The sequence below is a fragment of the Felis catus genome, chromosome D2, assembly GCF_018350175.1.
Source record: "Felis catus isolate Fca126 chromosome D2, F.catus_Fca126_mat1.0, whole genome shotgun sequence".
NCBI lineage: Eukaryota > Metazoa > Chordata > Mammalia > Carnivora > Felidae > Felis > Felis catus.
The window spans coordinates 68,528,869-68,541,942 of record NC_058378.1 but is presented as its reverse complement, the minus strand read 5'-3'; the positions used below and the strand labels follow the sequence as shown (position 1 = coordinate 68,541,942).

Below are 13,074 nucleotides of genomic sequence, written 5' to 3'. Positions count from 1 at the left end.
GCACCAGTGTCCCCAGAGCACATCAGAGAACACCTGACAGTGAATAGATTGATCTGCTCTGGGGAAAGCAAACAAAGATTGCTTTAAGCCAAAAATTCCTCCCTTCTAGCCAATCAGTTGTCAGTTATAGTACATTGATCCACACATTTCCAATGCAGGATTACTCACCCCAGGGAAATGCAGATACCTCATTGACACAAGTGGCCTTAAGAATCTAGCCAATGTCAAAGGCTCACCACCCCTTGAGTCTATTGCTGAACTGCTTTGCTTACAGCAACTCCAAAGGCATCTGTTTTTACATTCCTCGCACAGGTTCCTGATAAGAGAGACCTGGGTCCCATTCCAGCACTTACTGACAGAGACCGTGGGCAAGTTAACTAATATGACTGAGCTTCAGAGCCTTCCTGTGTAGAATGCAGTTCGAAATACCTGCCTTACGGACAGTTATGTGGGTTAAATGATGAATGCATCTAAGTGTCTAACAGAAATGGCTACATAGTGAAGGTTCAAGAAGGATGGGACTCCTGCTTTTACCTCCTTCATCACTATGGAAACTGACAGGTTTACCCCAATCTGAGATAATCACAGCCATGTAACTTGTCTATATGCCTAACACCAAGATCTTATTAGAGTGGCTGCGGGGTTATCTTGTTGTTTCACATGTTTTTGGTTAATAGTGCCCCCAAAGCCATTGAAATAATAAGAGAAATTAGTTCAGATAAACAATACCAATATCAGAAGTACCAGTTGACTTTCCTTTCAAACTGGACCCAGCAGGCTGGTGAAAATAAGGACCATTATGCCACCATTGAGGTGGTGCCCATGAACACGCCGTCAGTATTCACAAGGGCATCCGTGGGGCAGGCTTCAAGAAGTATGCCTTCGGGCACCCAAAGAGACCCAGAAATTTGCCACGGAGGAGAGGAGAGCTCCAGATGTGAGCATGGACACAAAGCTCAACAAAGCTGTCTGGGCCAGAGAGTAAGAAATGCCCCCATACCCCCATACCATAGCCCTGTAGGGTTGTCCAGAAAAAGTAATGAGGATGAAGGGTCACCAAGCAAACTTTACACATTAGTTACCTATGTACCAGTCGCCAGTTGCAAAAATCAATGTGGACGATAACTAACCCTGATTGTCAAATAAAGTTATGAAACTGCCAGAGGGGAGGGGTTGGGGGATAAGCAAAACGGGTGAAGAGGAGTGGAACGTGTAGGCTTCCAGGTATGGAATAAATAAGTCGCAAGGATGGAAGTCACAGGGAATAGAGTCAATGATATTGTAGCAGCATTGTATGGTAATAGATGGTAGTTACACTTGTGGTGAGCATAGCCTAACGCATAGAGGTGCCCAATGACTGTGTTGTGCACCTGAAACTAACCTAACATCGTGTGCCAAGTGTACTTCAGCTTAAAATACATACATACATACATACATACATAACAAGGCTAAATTTGTTATGAAACTGTCAAAAAAAAATTAGCTTAGGGAGGTGCCTGGGTGGCTCACTCGGTTAAGTGTCCGACTTTGGCTCAGGTCATGATCTCACGGTTCATGAGTTCCAGCCCCACATCGGGCTCTGTGCTGACAGCTCAGAGCCTGAAGCCAGTTTCGGATTCTGTGTGTCCCTCTCTCTCTGCCCCTCCGCTGCTCACTCTCTGTCTCTCTCACCTCCAAAAATAAATAAACATTTAAAACGATTATTGAAAACAATTACCTTATGTACACAACAAGTTGCTCTCCACGTAGCCAGGTGTATATCTATTCACCAAATTCCTTGATAGGGAGAGATTTAAACATTGTTCTGGCTTCAACTAGCTTCACATAAGCTCCTAGTCCTGATTACACTCTGCATGTGGTAATGCAGGTTGGCTCCTGTTGAAGTAGGAGCCAAAATCCAGTCCAGGCTTCACTTTCCAACCCAAGAACAGCTGCTCCAGGTTCCGTCTCCAAAAAGAAGGGGTACGTTTTTTTCTACTTCACACAAAGGCGCTGCATAGACCAGCAGCAGCCCCGGTCTGGGCCACAGTCCTGCTCTCTCATCATGGGCATTCCTTGGCCCTTGGGTCCACTTTCTGGTTTCGTGTGGGTCCACACCAGTTCCTTTCCGGAGTCCTGGGGGTTCTCGGACACCACTCTGTTTACACTTGAAGGTGATATTTTCCCGTTAAAAGAGCTTGTTACCATTAACACACACACAAAAATTCCCTCCTGCTCCCCCCATCTCTTTGTTGTGGTATATCTGCCCTACCTCTGCCCTTCACACTCACTGTTCCCTCAGCCTAGAACAAGCTGTCCTCCTGTGGTGGAATCTACCTTGTGTTTCAAGTATTGGCCTAAACATCAACACTTTAGAGGGGCCTTCCCAGCCCCCCTAATTCCAGGGGGGCTCATCCTCATCCACACTTTCTGTCACTTTATGCCACTTGTGGTAAGTGCCATGTAATACACAAAAATAATTTATAATCATATACTGATTATTTATTTTCTGTCTTATGCTTTAAACTCTAAACTCTCTGAGAAAAGCAGCCATGTCTGTTCTATTCACCAAGTAACACTGTGTTTCTAGAACATTCCCAGGGACAGCCTTCACCTTTGTATTTATGGAAGAATGAATGAATGAATGAATGAATGTTGAAGTTACTCTTCCTCAAGAAATCTTCCCTGGGCTGCACTGTACCCACTTCTAAGGCAGTTCATTCTCCTTGGATATATGAGACTTAACTCCCACAAACAGGCAACCAAGCTCCAGAAGAGGTTTCCCACTATGTCAGTCAGGCCCAGTTGGGAAAACAAAGCACTCTAAGTTGTATGGAGATAAGAGTTTATTAAAGAAATTAGAATCTATGCAAACATGGGAGGAACCGGGAAAACAAATGTCTGGAAGGGGGAATCAGAAAAATCAGAGAAATGGTTACTCACCAGTCACCTAACGTGCACTTGCATCAGGTGGACAAGTTGGAGCAAACAGGATGTTCAAGAGGCCAAGTCCACCTGGCCACTGAAAAGGACCCAGAAGGGGGAATTCGTGGAAAATCCGTGGAGCTGCTGCCTTTGTGGCTCAATGGCAGGCAGCCAGCAGTGGGCCTAGGTCCGCTGATGGTCGGAGAGGCCAGCAATCAATAAGATGAGCTAGGTATAGAGTGAGAACATGGCCAAGTCAGGATCCACAAGGCCTTGGGGTGTCCATCTGTCACCAGGGACAACCACAACCACCCTCCGAGAGGAATGCTCTCTCTCCACTGCCACCTTTCAAATCCACGCAAAGTACTCCTGGGCCAGAACCCCACAGTGAAGGGGACTCAGGAAACATAACTCCAACTTTGGCCAGGCTAACAAGACACTACTCAGCAAACCCACCTGGCCCTGTCAATGCCACTACTTCTCTGACCACGTCTCTGAGGGACCTGCTGACCTGGATGGCCCAGTCCTGCAAACACAATGACCAACATCCTTTTCTGCCCCTTATGACTGGCTTCCACAGCCTCTGTGACCAAGTTCCACCAAGATTTCCCTTGAGTCTGCAGGTAACCCAGTCTGCCTGAGCCCCACTAGGAGCAGGAGGTGTTTAGCCCATTCCTGTGGTTTGGAGAAGGAGCAATGTTTTCTGGGTAGAGTGCCTCAGAAAAGACTGAAGTAAAGGAATATACTCTCTTAGGGAAGACATGATCTTTTCCTATTTCCTCATCGGAACTGCCCCTTAGCTGCACCAGGTAATCAAGGATTAAATCCACACTTCTGCACTAATCACAGGTTTTCCTGGTCTGTTTGAACCCCCTCTGTTCCTTCTAAAGTCTAACTGACCTTCCCAACTCCACTCTCACAAGGAGGTCAGGTTCCCACTCACAGCAAAAGCCAGATAAGCCAAACATAGCATCTGTCTGGTGCTTTCTCCTGCTCATCTGCACATCACTCCTGAGCCCTAGGACGGAAGGGATTTTGCTACCTGTTCATCAGCCCTGCCCTTCAGCTATTGGGCACAGGCTCTGCTCTTCCTGCCTGGCCTCCCAGAGGCCACATGCGACAGCACCCCTGATGCTCGGGAACAAAGGAGAGCTTCCAAGGCAGCAAAGCACCCTGCCTCCTCTTTCATTTCCAGGGCAGCTGCCATGACCCCGCTCGTCTTCTCCAGAGGTGACGAGCTGTCTGGCTCAGTCCATCATCCCACCACTCCAGAATGTAAATCACAGGAGGTCTCCTGTCTGAGAAAAACAATTAACAAGAAATACTAGGATTACCGTCTGCCACATTCACAAATCCCTCCAGCTCACATTTGTCTCTCCCGACAATTTATGCCTTCACAGTGTCAAGCTGTTCAAATACCCTGTGTTTTCCCTAAACGGACTGACTTGTGGTTCTTGGCACTGTTGGGACCATTTGCTGTAAAGCCAGAGCTATCAGCAGCAATGTCCCATCAGAGGTGCTCGTGCATGGAGAGGGTCGGCATGTTTATCTTCCTTTGTCCCACCAAAGTGAAGGCTCATGTCCTCTTTCCAGCGAAAGGGAAGAATAAGCTTCCAAACCTTTCTTTTTTTTTACCACATGGTTTGCACAGACCTTTCTGAGCTACTCCACATGATCGACTCTCCATGCTCTAAGTCATGAAGACAAGAAACCATCATCACAATGGGTGTGTAACAACCCAGTGTTTCCCAACCAGTGGTGACTTTGACTCCCTAGGGGACATTTGGCAATGTCTGGAGAAATCATTGACTGTTACAACTACAAAGTTGGGAGTGGGAGTTCCTTCCATTGGCATCCGATGGGTGTAGGGGCCAGAGAGGCTGCTAAACATCCTACAATGCACAGGACACCTCCCTCCACCTACAACAAGGAATTGCCTTCCACAACATGTCTTTAGTGTTGGAATTGAGAAACATCACCAATAACCCAATGTGGGCTGGCTTCTCTCACATTCTGCTTTATGTATCAGAAAGCCTTGCCTCAAAGCAAGATGGCATTTGGAGGGGAATGAGAGACAAAGACCCAAGTTAGATGGCTCACTGCTTCCTGATCTCTCTTATACCTCCAAGAAACTTCGATCTGAGAGCATGATTGGGCAGAAAGAGCTTTTTACCAAAAACAAGCTATGCACATTTGGCCAGTCATCCCCTGGAGGTTCAGGTTCCTTATGTGCACAATGTGGCCATGAGACTTCCCTGCCTGGCTTGCCAGGTTACTGTAGCACTCACGAGAGGTGCTATATTAAAAAGTTCACTGAAGCTCCAGCCATTCTAGCATTTTAAGTGCTAGTTAGGAGAATGTATTGTGGTAACGATGAAGTGAAAGGAAGCATTGTTAGCAGCTGGCACAAGAACTGTTGAAAAGAATTCTCTTTTCTTCTCCCTCTTCCTCTTGGTTCTTTGAAACACACGTTCACTAGCACACACACACACGGACACACACACACACACACACACAATTGATGAGTATACTTAAAGCAGAAGAATCATAAAGCTTTTAGAGGAGAGCTATGAAATAGCACTGCAGAGGACCAAGAGCCAGATGTGTTGCTCCTCACTGGACAGACTTGGCTGGACCTAGATGGTGTGAAGAACTCCATGGAGTGACGTGGATATCTTAACACAGTGATGCCCACTTTCCCATTTGAGCTTGTTTGGGGTGATGTAGTGTGAATCCACCTACTAGCCTGTCCTCAAATTCTCATAAATGCTTTGAGAAAGTGTGTGTGTGTGTGTGTGTGTGTGTGTGTGTGTGTGTGTGTGTGAAAATCAAGTGCTGAGTTTCACAGCTGAATCAACACAACGTGGGGCAGAGGCTCGTGAACATAGGAAAAGCCATGAGCATGTAAGTCATTCCCTACACACACACACACACACACACACACACACACACACACACACACTCATTTGCTCACTGTCATAGAAACCTTGACAAAAATCATAGGAATTTAAGGAGGAAGGCGTTTGAATTAAGGATGCCCAGATCAAAGCAGGGACAGGAAAGCACTGTGCTCAATTCTAGGTGTATTGCTGATGTTAGAGTAAGATTTTTTTGTGCATTTTTAAAGTTATCCTGCATTCCTAGCTAGGCCATGGCACACATTTCTGGTTCACCAACTCCCTACCACCAGGTGCTATGGATAGGTCACTGCAGAGATGCCAGTCACAAAATCTTTCAAAGCATATTGAACCAACAGTGTCACATGGGTTTTATCAGTGCAGAGATCCTGTCCCTCCCTGAAGAAGAAATGAAAGAATTCTGGAAACTCAAGTTTGCTTTCTGTCTCCAACCAGCCTTGGATGGACCTGATGATATTTGTGATTTTGTCTAAGGAGCCATTGTTGGTCTTAATTGGATGGCAGCCAAGATGGCCTTTAAGGAAAAAAAAGTTTTTAAAAGATCAACATTCATTAGTTTGGTTCTACATTAAGTGAAGCACATGTGGTGAAGGGAATAATTAGTGAAGTTAATTGCAGCTTCTCAGAGAACCAAGGGGAATCCACTGAAATGTCCTGACATTCATGCAGAGCAATACGTTCAGTGCTCCTGTAACTAATTGCAATTAGCAAGTGAGAGAACATACGTACAGTCTCTATGTGTAATTAATCACACGCCTTTATCACAGTAGACACAGGCTGCTGAGTGACAGGAGACACCTGCCTTGTGCTGTGTCTCTGCACTCCTGGGTTAATTCCCGCTGTACTTCTTACCTTCTTTGCACCTGTTTTGTGCCTCTTGCTTATCCAAGTCCTGCCTCTGTGGGGCAAGATTTCTCAGCTATCTCCCCACTAAAATACATATTTATAATCTTCCTGGCATAAAGGAGGTGCTCAGTAACTATTTGATTAATGAATGAGCAATGAACGAAAAGCTGGAAGGGACTTTCTCCCCGTTATGTAGATTACAGTGGCCAAAGGCTGACTTTGAGAATACAGGGTACAGACAAGGAGATTTCAAATGAAGGGACCGGGATGAGGCTGCTTGTCTACAGGCAGTAGCTCCCAGGATGCTTGGGTTAAGTGAACAAGATGTCCTTGAAGATAGTCCCCTCCTGCATTTTCTGGCACCATCTTCTCAAGCATGACTTTGAATGGACAAATGCTGACTTTCCTGTTTCTACCATTTTTTGCCCCCAAATCATCTCTAAACCTCCCCACCACCAAGAAAAATGTGATCCACTCATATGTAAAATATAGATAATTGCTTCTTCATTGATTTTGTAAATCTAAGATTAACAAAGAAGGTAATGCACTGGAAAAAGATTGCATCTTGACTCTTTGACACCTGAAGACATGAGAAATTATTTTAGTTTTGAAGTGTATAAAATCGTAGATATGGAAGAGGTGAGCTTGGAACCAGCATTTGTCCGACTCCTATAACTTCAGGAATCTCATACGACAAACAAAATCTTCTACTTTTCTACCAGTCAAGTGACATTTTTATTATTTTGAGCTACCCTAGAACCTCAAAAAAGTTGTGACTACTTAATTTGTTACAACAGAAGCTATAATAAAGAGATCCCCAAATTCAGTGTCTTGGAGTACTTAGAAGTTCATTGCTTTCTCATTTGCGAGGCCAGGGCAAGTAGCCAGTAATACTCCATGGAGTTATCTGGAAAAGCAGACAAGCAGGGAGTTTCTGTTATCCCTTCCAAGGTTTCCTGGCATTGCCTTTCCAGACAGAGGGGAGGAAAGAGTGAAAATTCATAGCAAGGGATTTCCTTTAAGCAAGGGACACAGAAGGTGCACCCATCACTTTTGCTCAAGTTCCAGTAGGGAAAACTCAGTGACACCAAGCTGCAAGTGACACTGGGACATGCCACCTTTCTCCAAGTATACTTTCTTATGTCCAGGAAGAAGGGAGGATAAAGTAGGGTGGGAAACAGATACCAAAAAAAGAGAGGTCTTAAGATACTTCATAAAAGTAGTTCTATCTCCATCATTTCCATTACATAGAGATACATATCACATGGTGCATACTTAGCATTACTCCACTGTATCATGAGTTCTTTGAGGCAAGGACGGACACAGTGCCTAGCACACAGTGCCCAAGGAAACGTCTGGGCGTGAATGATTAAATGGATTAATGAATTGATCCAATAGCACCTAGATCCCTCCAGCCTTGTTTGGAGGACATATTTCTAAGCATCTGACACTTCTTCTCTTGCTATGCTTCCTCTGCCTCTGAATAAATGAGGCCCAGAGTCTAATAATCCAGCAATCCCTTAAAGATTCACTCACTCTGGAGGTTTCTGGACTCCGCCCACTCTCCATTCAACTGGTCCCTGCGCCCTGGAGTCGCTAAAGCCTCACTCTCTTCTCAGCTCTATTGACACTTGACCTTACCTAGAAAATCCTGTGATGACAGAAATCCTGGGAACACTTTAATTATTAGTATCAAAAGAAAATCAATACAAAACAACACACAAAAAGGCCCGACATCAAACACAAGAGGAGAAAAAAAGAAAAGGACGTTTATTGGGTACCTATTGCATTGAATGTGATAAACATCAAGATAAATCCTGAGTACCCAGAACATTCACACCCTCCCGAGGAGGCAGTTATTATTGTCTCCAACTTGCAGATGAGAAAATGAGGGCTCAGAAAGGCTGATAACTTTCCCATGGTCACCAATTAGTAAGAGACACAGCAGAATTCAGACCCAGAATTATCCAAATGAACCAGCTCGATTCCCGCTGAAGAAAACCACTCACTGAAAAGCCAGCAAACCCAGAACTCATTTCTGAGTTGACCTAAGTAACAGTGACTCATCACATTCACTTAGGGCTAAAGACAAAAAAAAAAATGCCCCTGCAAAAATGGCCTAAGCAGAGCATAATAAGAGACCTTTGCTTCAGTCTTGTAGAGGGAATTTTATTAAAAGGATGGAGATACCACATAAACCCTCCTCAAAGTCATCAGAGCCTTTAGACCAGGGGACTTTGAGAACACATCAGTGCAGAGCACAAACAAGACAAGATGTTCTTTAGCAATCAACCCAAGAGTGACAGGTGGCATCTTCCCAGCTGGGGGGACACCCTTCAGGAAGCAGACAGTCTGACTATTTTAAAAGAAAGCCAGCCAGGCTGAGTAACAAATCTTGTTCCTTTCTTACTTTTTTTTTTTTTTTTTTTTTCAGAAATTCCCATGGCACAGGATAGCTGACGAGAATGAGAAGGCATGAAACAAAGTCACATCTCCCTGGGTAATTAGAAGTAACTCCTAATGCCAACATTTGCATATTATCCTCAAATGTAAGTGTAATAGCGCTGAAAATAAGGAAAAGGGAAACAACATGTGGCACCGAGTCTACGGGGCTTAGGTCTGATGACCCAATGCCACACTAGTCTGTCAAGGCATCTTCTGCCTTCTAAGGCTGGATTAGGAATGACAAATATCTGACACACGTGCTTCACTCCTACACTCTTAGACATAATTTATGAATTTTAACCAAACTTTCGAATCAACATATTTATCCCTCAACCACTAACAATCATTCTGCATTGGCCAAAAACAAAAACAAAAACAAAAAACAAAATAAAACAAAAACCTAATTGTCACCTTTTGCCTAAATCAACTTCTTCATAGAGTATCTCTGATTAAGGGCAGCCAGAACAGCCCTAGGGAGCAGGGAAGACTGAGAAAGTGCAAGGGAAGGGAAAAGCTATCCTTCTACAGTTTGGTCAACAGCTGCAAAGCCTGCTGGGAAATGGCCATAATTCCAAACCTCTAAGGAAAATCCAAAAAACAGCCACAAGGTTTTCCCCCAAGATTGTCTAGAAGATAAATGACATCAAGAATATGTCCTAAAGCATTTGAAACTTTGAGAAACCAGAGAGAATTATCACAATGTTTACATTCTCCTAAAACCATTTCTAACCCACCCAAGACAGACTGATGACAAGCTTAGTCTCTTTTTCTTAACTAAAGGACTCCCTTGGCCCAACAGTTTCCTCCTACACATGTTAATCCCATTCACAGAGTTCTGATTTCTAAATGGCAGCTGAGTCACATTTTGCTTCTAATCAATTTATCTGTCAGGAAGCCAACACGTTTTAGAGAGGCCATGTGACAACAGCATTTGAAAAAATATATATTAAAACTTATCAAAATGCCCCTTTAACTTAATGACCAAATCTGTACTAATCCCCAACCGTCTAACTTTCTACTTTAAGTGTGATCCTTAAATCAGCATCATTAGCATCACTAAGTGCTCGTTAGAAATGCAGAATTTCAGCTCTACCAGAAGCCAGCTGAATTAGAATCTGCATTTTACAAGATCCTCAGGGGATTCTGATGCACTTTAAGTCCGAGAAGCACCCAACTAGAACAGAGACCATTTTGTCTCAAATGTTTAATTGTTCTGTTTCCAAAGCTTACTGACTCTTGTGTATCACAGTGTGCTGACTGGTTTGTTACCCAGCCACAGAGACTAAACGTGCAAATGTGAAAGAAAAACTATAGCAGGAAATCAGTATTAGTAACAAGAGAAAAGGAACAAGAGGATAAGAAGAAAAAGTGATGAACACACAAAGAAGCATACAACACACATACACACTTCATTATCAGGCAGTACTATCACAGAGCTCCTTATGAGCATCCTGATTTTGGTGAAGTACCCATACAATATCATCAAAACAAATATTGATGAGCCCCTGCTGATTAAATCAAGTTTGCCTATGGTCAGCCTCATTTTTAAGGAGCTAAGAAAGTTATTTTCAAATTCTAAAAGAATGCCATTAACTAGAACACAAGTCATTTGATACATGTTAAATGTATACTAAACGAATTTTCTAGAAATCTAAAGTTGGCCACTTTCTTTTGGGATAACTGGGACCTTACAATACACACACACGCACGCACCAGTGAGTAAGCAAAAAAAAATTTTTAATGACCTGAAAAGTGTTAAATGATCTAAGTAAAAATAAGGAAGAAAACTAGGAGGGAAAAAAGTAATGGAAAACTAGGAGGGAAAAAAGTAAAAAAATAAAAAGCCTGTAATCAGCTTTTGTTACTACATGCTGATCTAAATTTATGAAAGAATATGATAATCATATTTCTTTTTTTATCATATTTCTTTTTTTTAATGTTTATTTATGTATTTTTAGAGAGAGAGAGTATGTGCACAAGCAGGGGAGGGGCAGAGAGAGAGGGAGGGAGACAACCCCAAGCAGGCTCTGGGCTGTCAGCACAGAGCCCAGTGTCAGGCTAGATCGCATGAATCATGAGATCATGACCTGAGCCAAAATCAAAAGAGTTGGACACTTAACAAACTGAGCCTCCCAAGCACCCCAATAATCATATTTATTAAATAGCTACATACTACAGACCCTCATTGGATATTTCTCTGTGTTCTATGGCTTCTCATTTGAAGATTAGGAGGGCTCAAACTCACAGACACCAGTCATTATGGATCCACAAGTCTCCAGAAAGAGTTTCAAGGTCTCAGTTCTATGTGATTTTAGTGCAAGCTCTGCCTGGGCCCAAATCTCAGAGATGGGATGCACACATACACGTGCACATGCACAGTCCTACACACAGAAGCACAAGCTTTGCTATCTCAGTCTCCTTGGACTTCCGGTCACCCTTTGAGACTGGGCCTTTGCAACCAGGGAACTAGCTCTCCTTCTCAGTTCTGTCCTATTCTCTAGAGGCACAAAGGCCTCTTTGGCAAGACATGACTCTTGCCTTCAAGACATATGGAACACGCACAATAGAGCCACATTTAAGGTAGTCTGGGAACACTGAAGAGGCAAATAATTTATCCTTCCTGGGGTGTGGGAAAGACGTGGGTCTGAGATTGTATGACTCTGGCATCTTTTTTTTTTTATATTGAATTGTAATCGATATGCAATATGCTATTAGTTTCAGGTATATATCTTAGTAATTCAATATTTTATACACTATGAAGTTATCTTCGTAAGTCTAGTTACCATTTGTCACCATACAAAGTTATTACAATGTTATTGATTATGTTCCCTATGCTGTTCATTCCATCCCTATGACTTATTTATTTTATAACTGAAAGTTTGTACCTTGTAATACCCTTCAACTATCTTTAAATCAAACATTGACAGTATTTTTTACGCTCCAGGGTTAAAGAGTAACTCAGTCAATATATGCTCTCAAAAGCTTCTCTTCAAGTAAGTACTTACTTTTGCTTTGTCCTCAAAGAAAACAAACGCCAAGGTAATAAGAAACAAAAACTTAATTTTCAATTAAGCCAAAAGATACTGTAAGTCCAAACAACAGGATATGAAGATTGAAAGCTGGTGAAGGCTAGATCAGCCAGAGTCCCAACAGAAATCAGATAGATCACACAAATAGGGCTATTGAGTTTTTTTAAGGAGTAATTTACAAAGGCATCTACTAGGTTAAGAGAAGACATTAAATACAAAATCAACTCAAAATGGATCATAGAGAAAAGCTAAACCTATGGAAGAAAATCTACTAAAGAAAACATAAGACAAAATCTTTGGGACCTTGAGTTCAGCAAATCTCTTAAATTAGACAAAATGGACAAGGAATAAAAGAAAAACCGACAAACTGAACTTAATAAAAAAATTTCTTCAAAATGTACATTTTGCACTCCACTCTCAGAAATTCGGATTTAATAGCTCTATGGTGATGCCCAGAAATCCTTATTTAGCAAGATCTTTGGGTGGTTCTGATGCAGGTGAGCCCCAGAACATGCTTCCTATCCCTAGTCTGGTGTTTCTCAAAGATGGACCAGCCGCTCTGCCCCCTGGCCCCTGCCAAGAAGCTGATCTCTCATAGTCACTTTCAGTCAGATGAATTTCAACACCATTTGTTTTACATCTCTGAACCTCGGTTTTCCCACCTTCATAATAAAAATAATAAAACCTAACTCTAAGAGTTTGGGAAGTATTAAATAAAATAGAATATATGAGGATGCTTTGTATTGCATCTGGCCCACAACAGATGCTCAGAGGACTATTTCCAGCCCATCTTTTTTCCCTGATTGGCTAGGCATATCTTATCCTATACCTTATGATATTCTCATTTTTAATCCTTGTGTGACTGTATTTTTATTCCACATGTTTATGATCTAGGTCCCTGAGGGCCACCTCCTTCAAGGCACAAATATGGT

The 13,074-nt window shown here is 42.8% G+C and overlaps 1 long non-coding RNA gene across 2 annotated transcripts in view; it reads right to left on the bottom strand.

Annotated features, from left to right (window-relative positions):
• The window catches only part of LOC111557119, a 127,700-nt gene that overhangs the window by 70,043 nt on the left and 44,583 nt on the right, over positions 1-13,074 (bottom strand). For both annotated transcript variants that reach the window (XR_006587318.1, XR_002736926.2), the window contains exons 5-7: positions 3,947-4,202; positions 2,923-3,132; positions 1,718-2,146 (exon numbers count right to left, since the gene is read on the bottom strand). This is a non-coding gene — a long non-coding RNA (uncharacterized LOC111557119). The remainder of the gene's footprint in view (positions 1-1,717; positions 2,147-2,922; positions 3,133-3,946; positions 4,203-13,074) is intronic.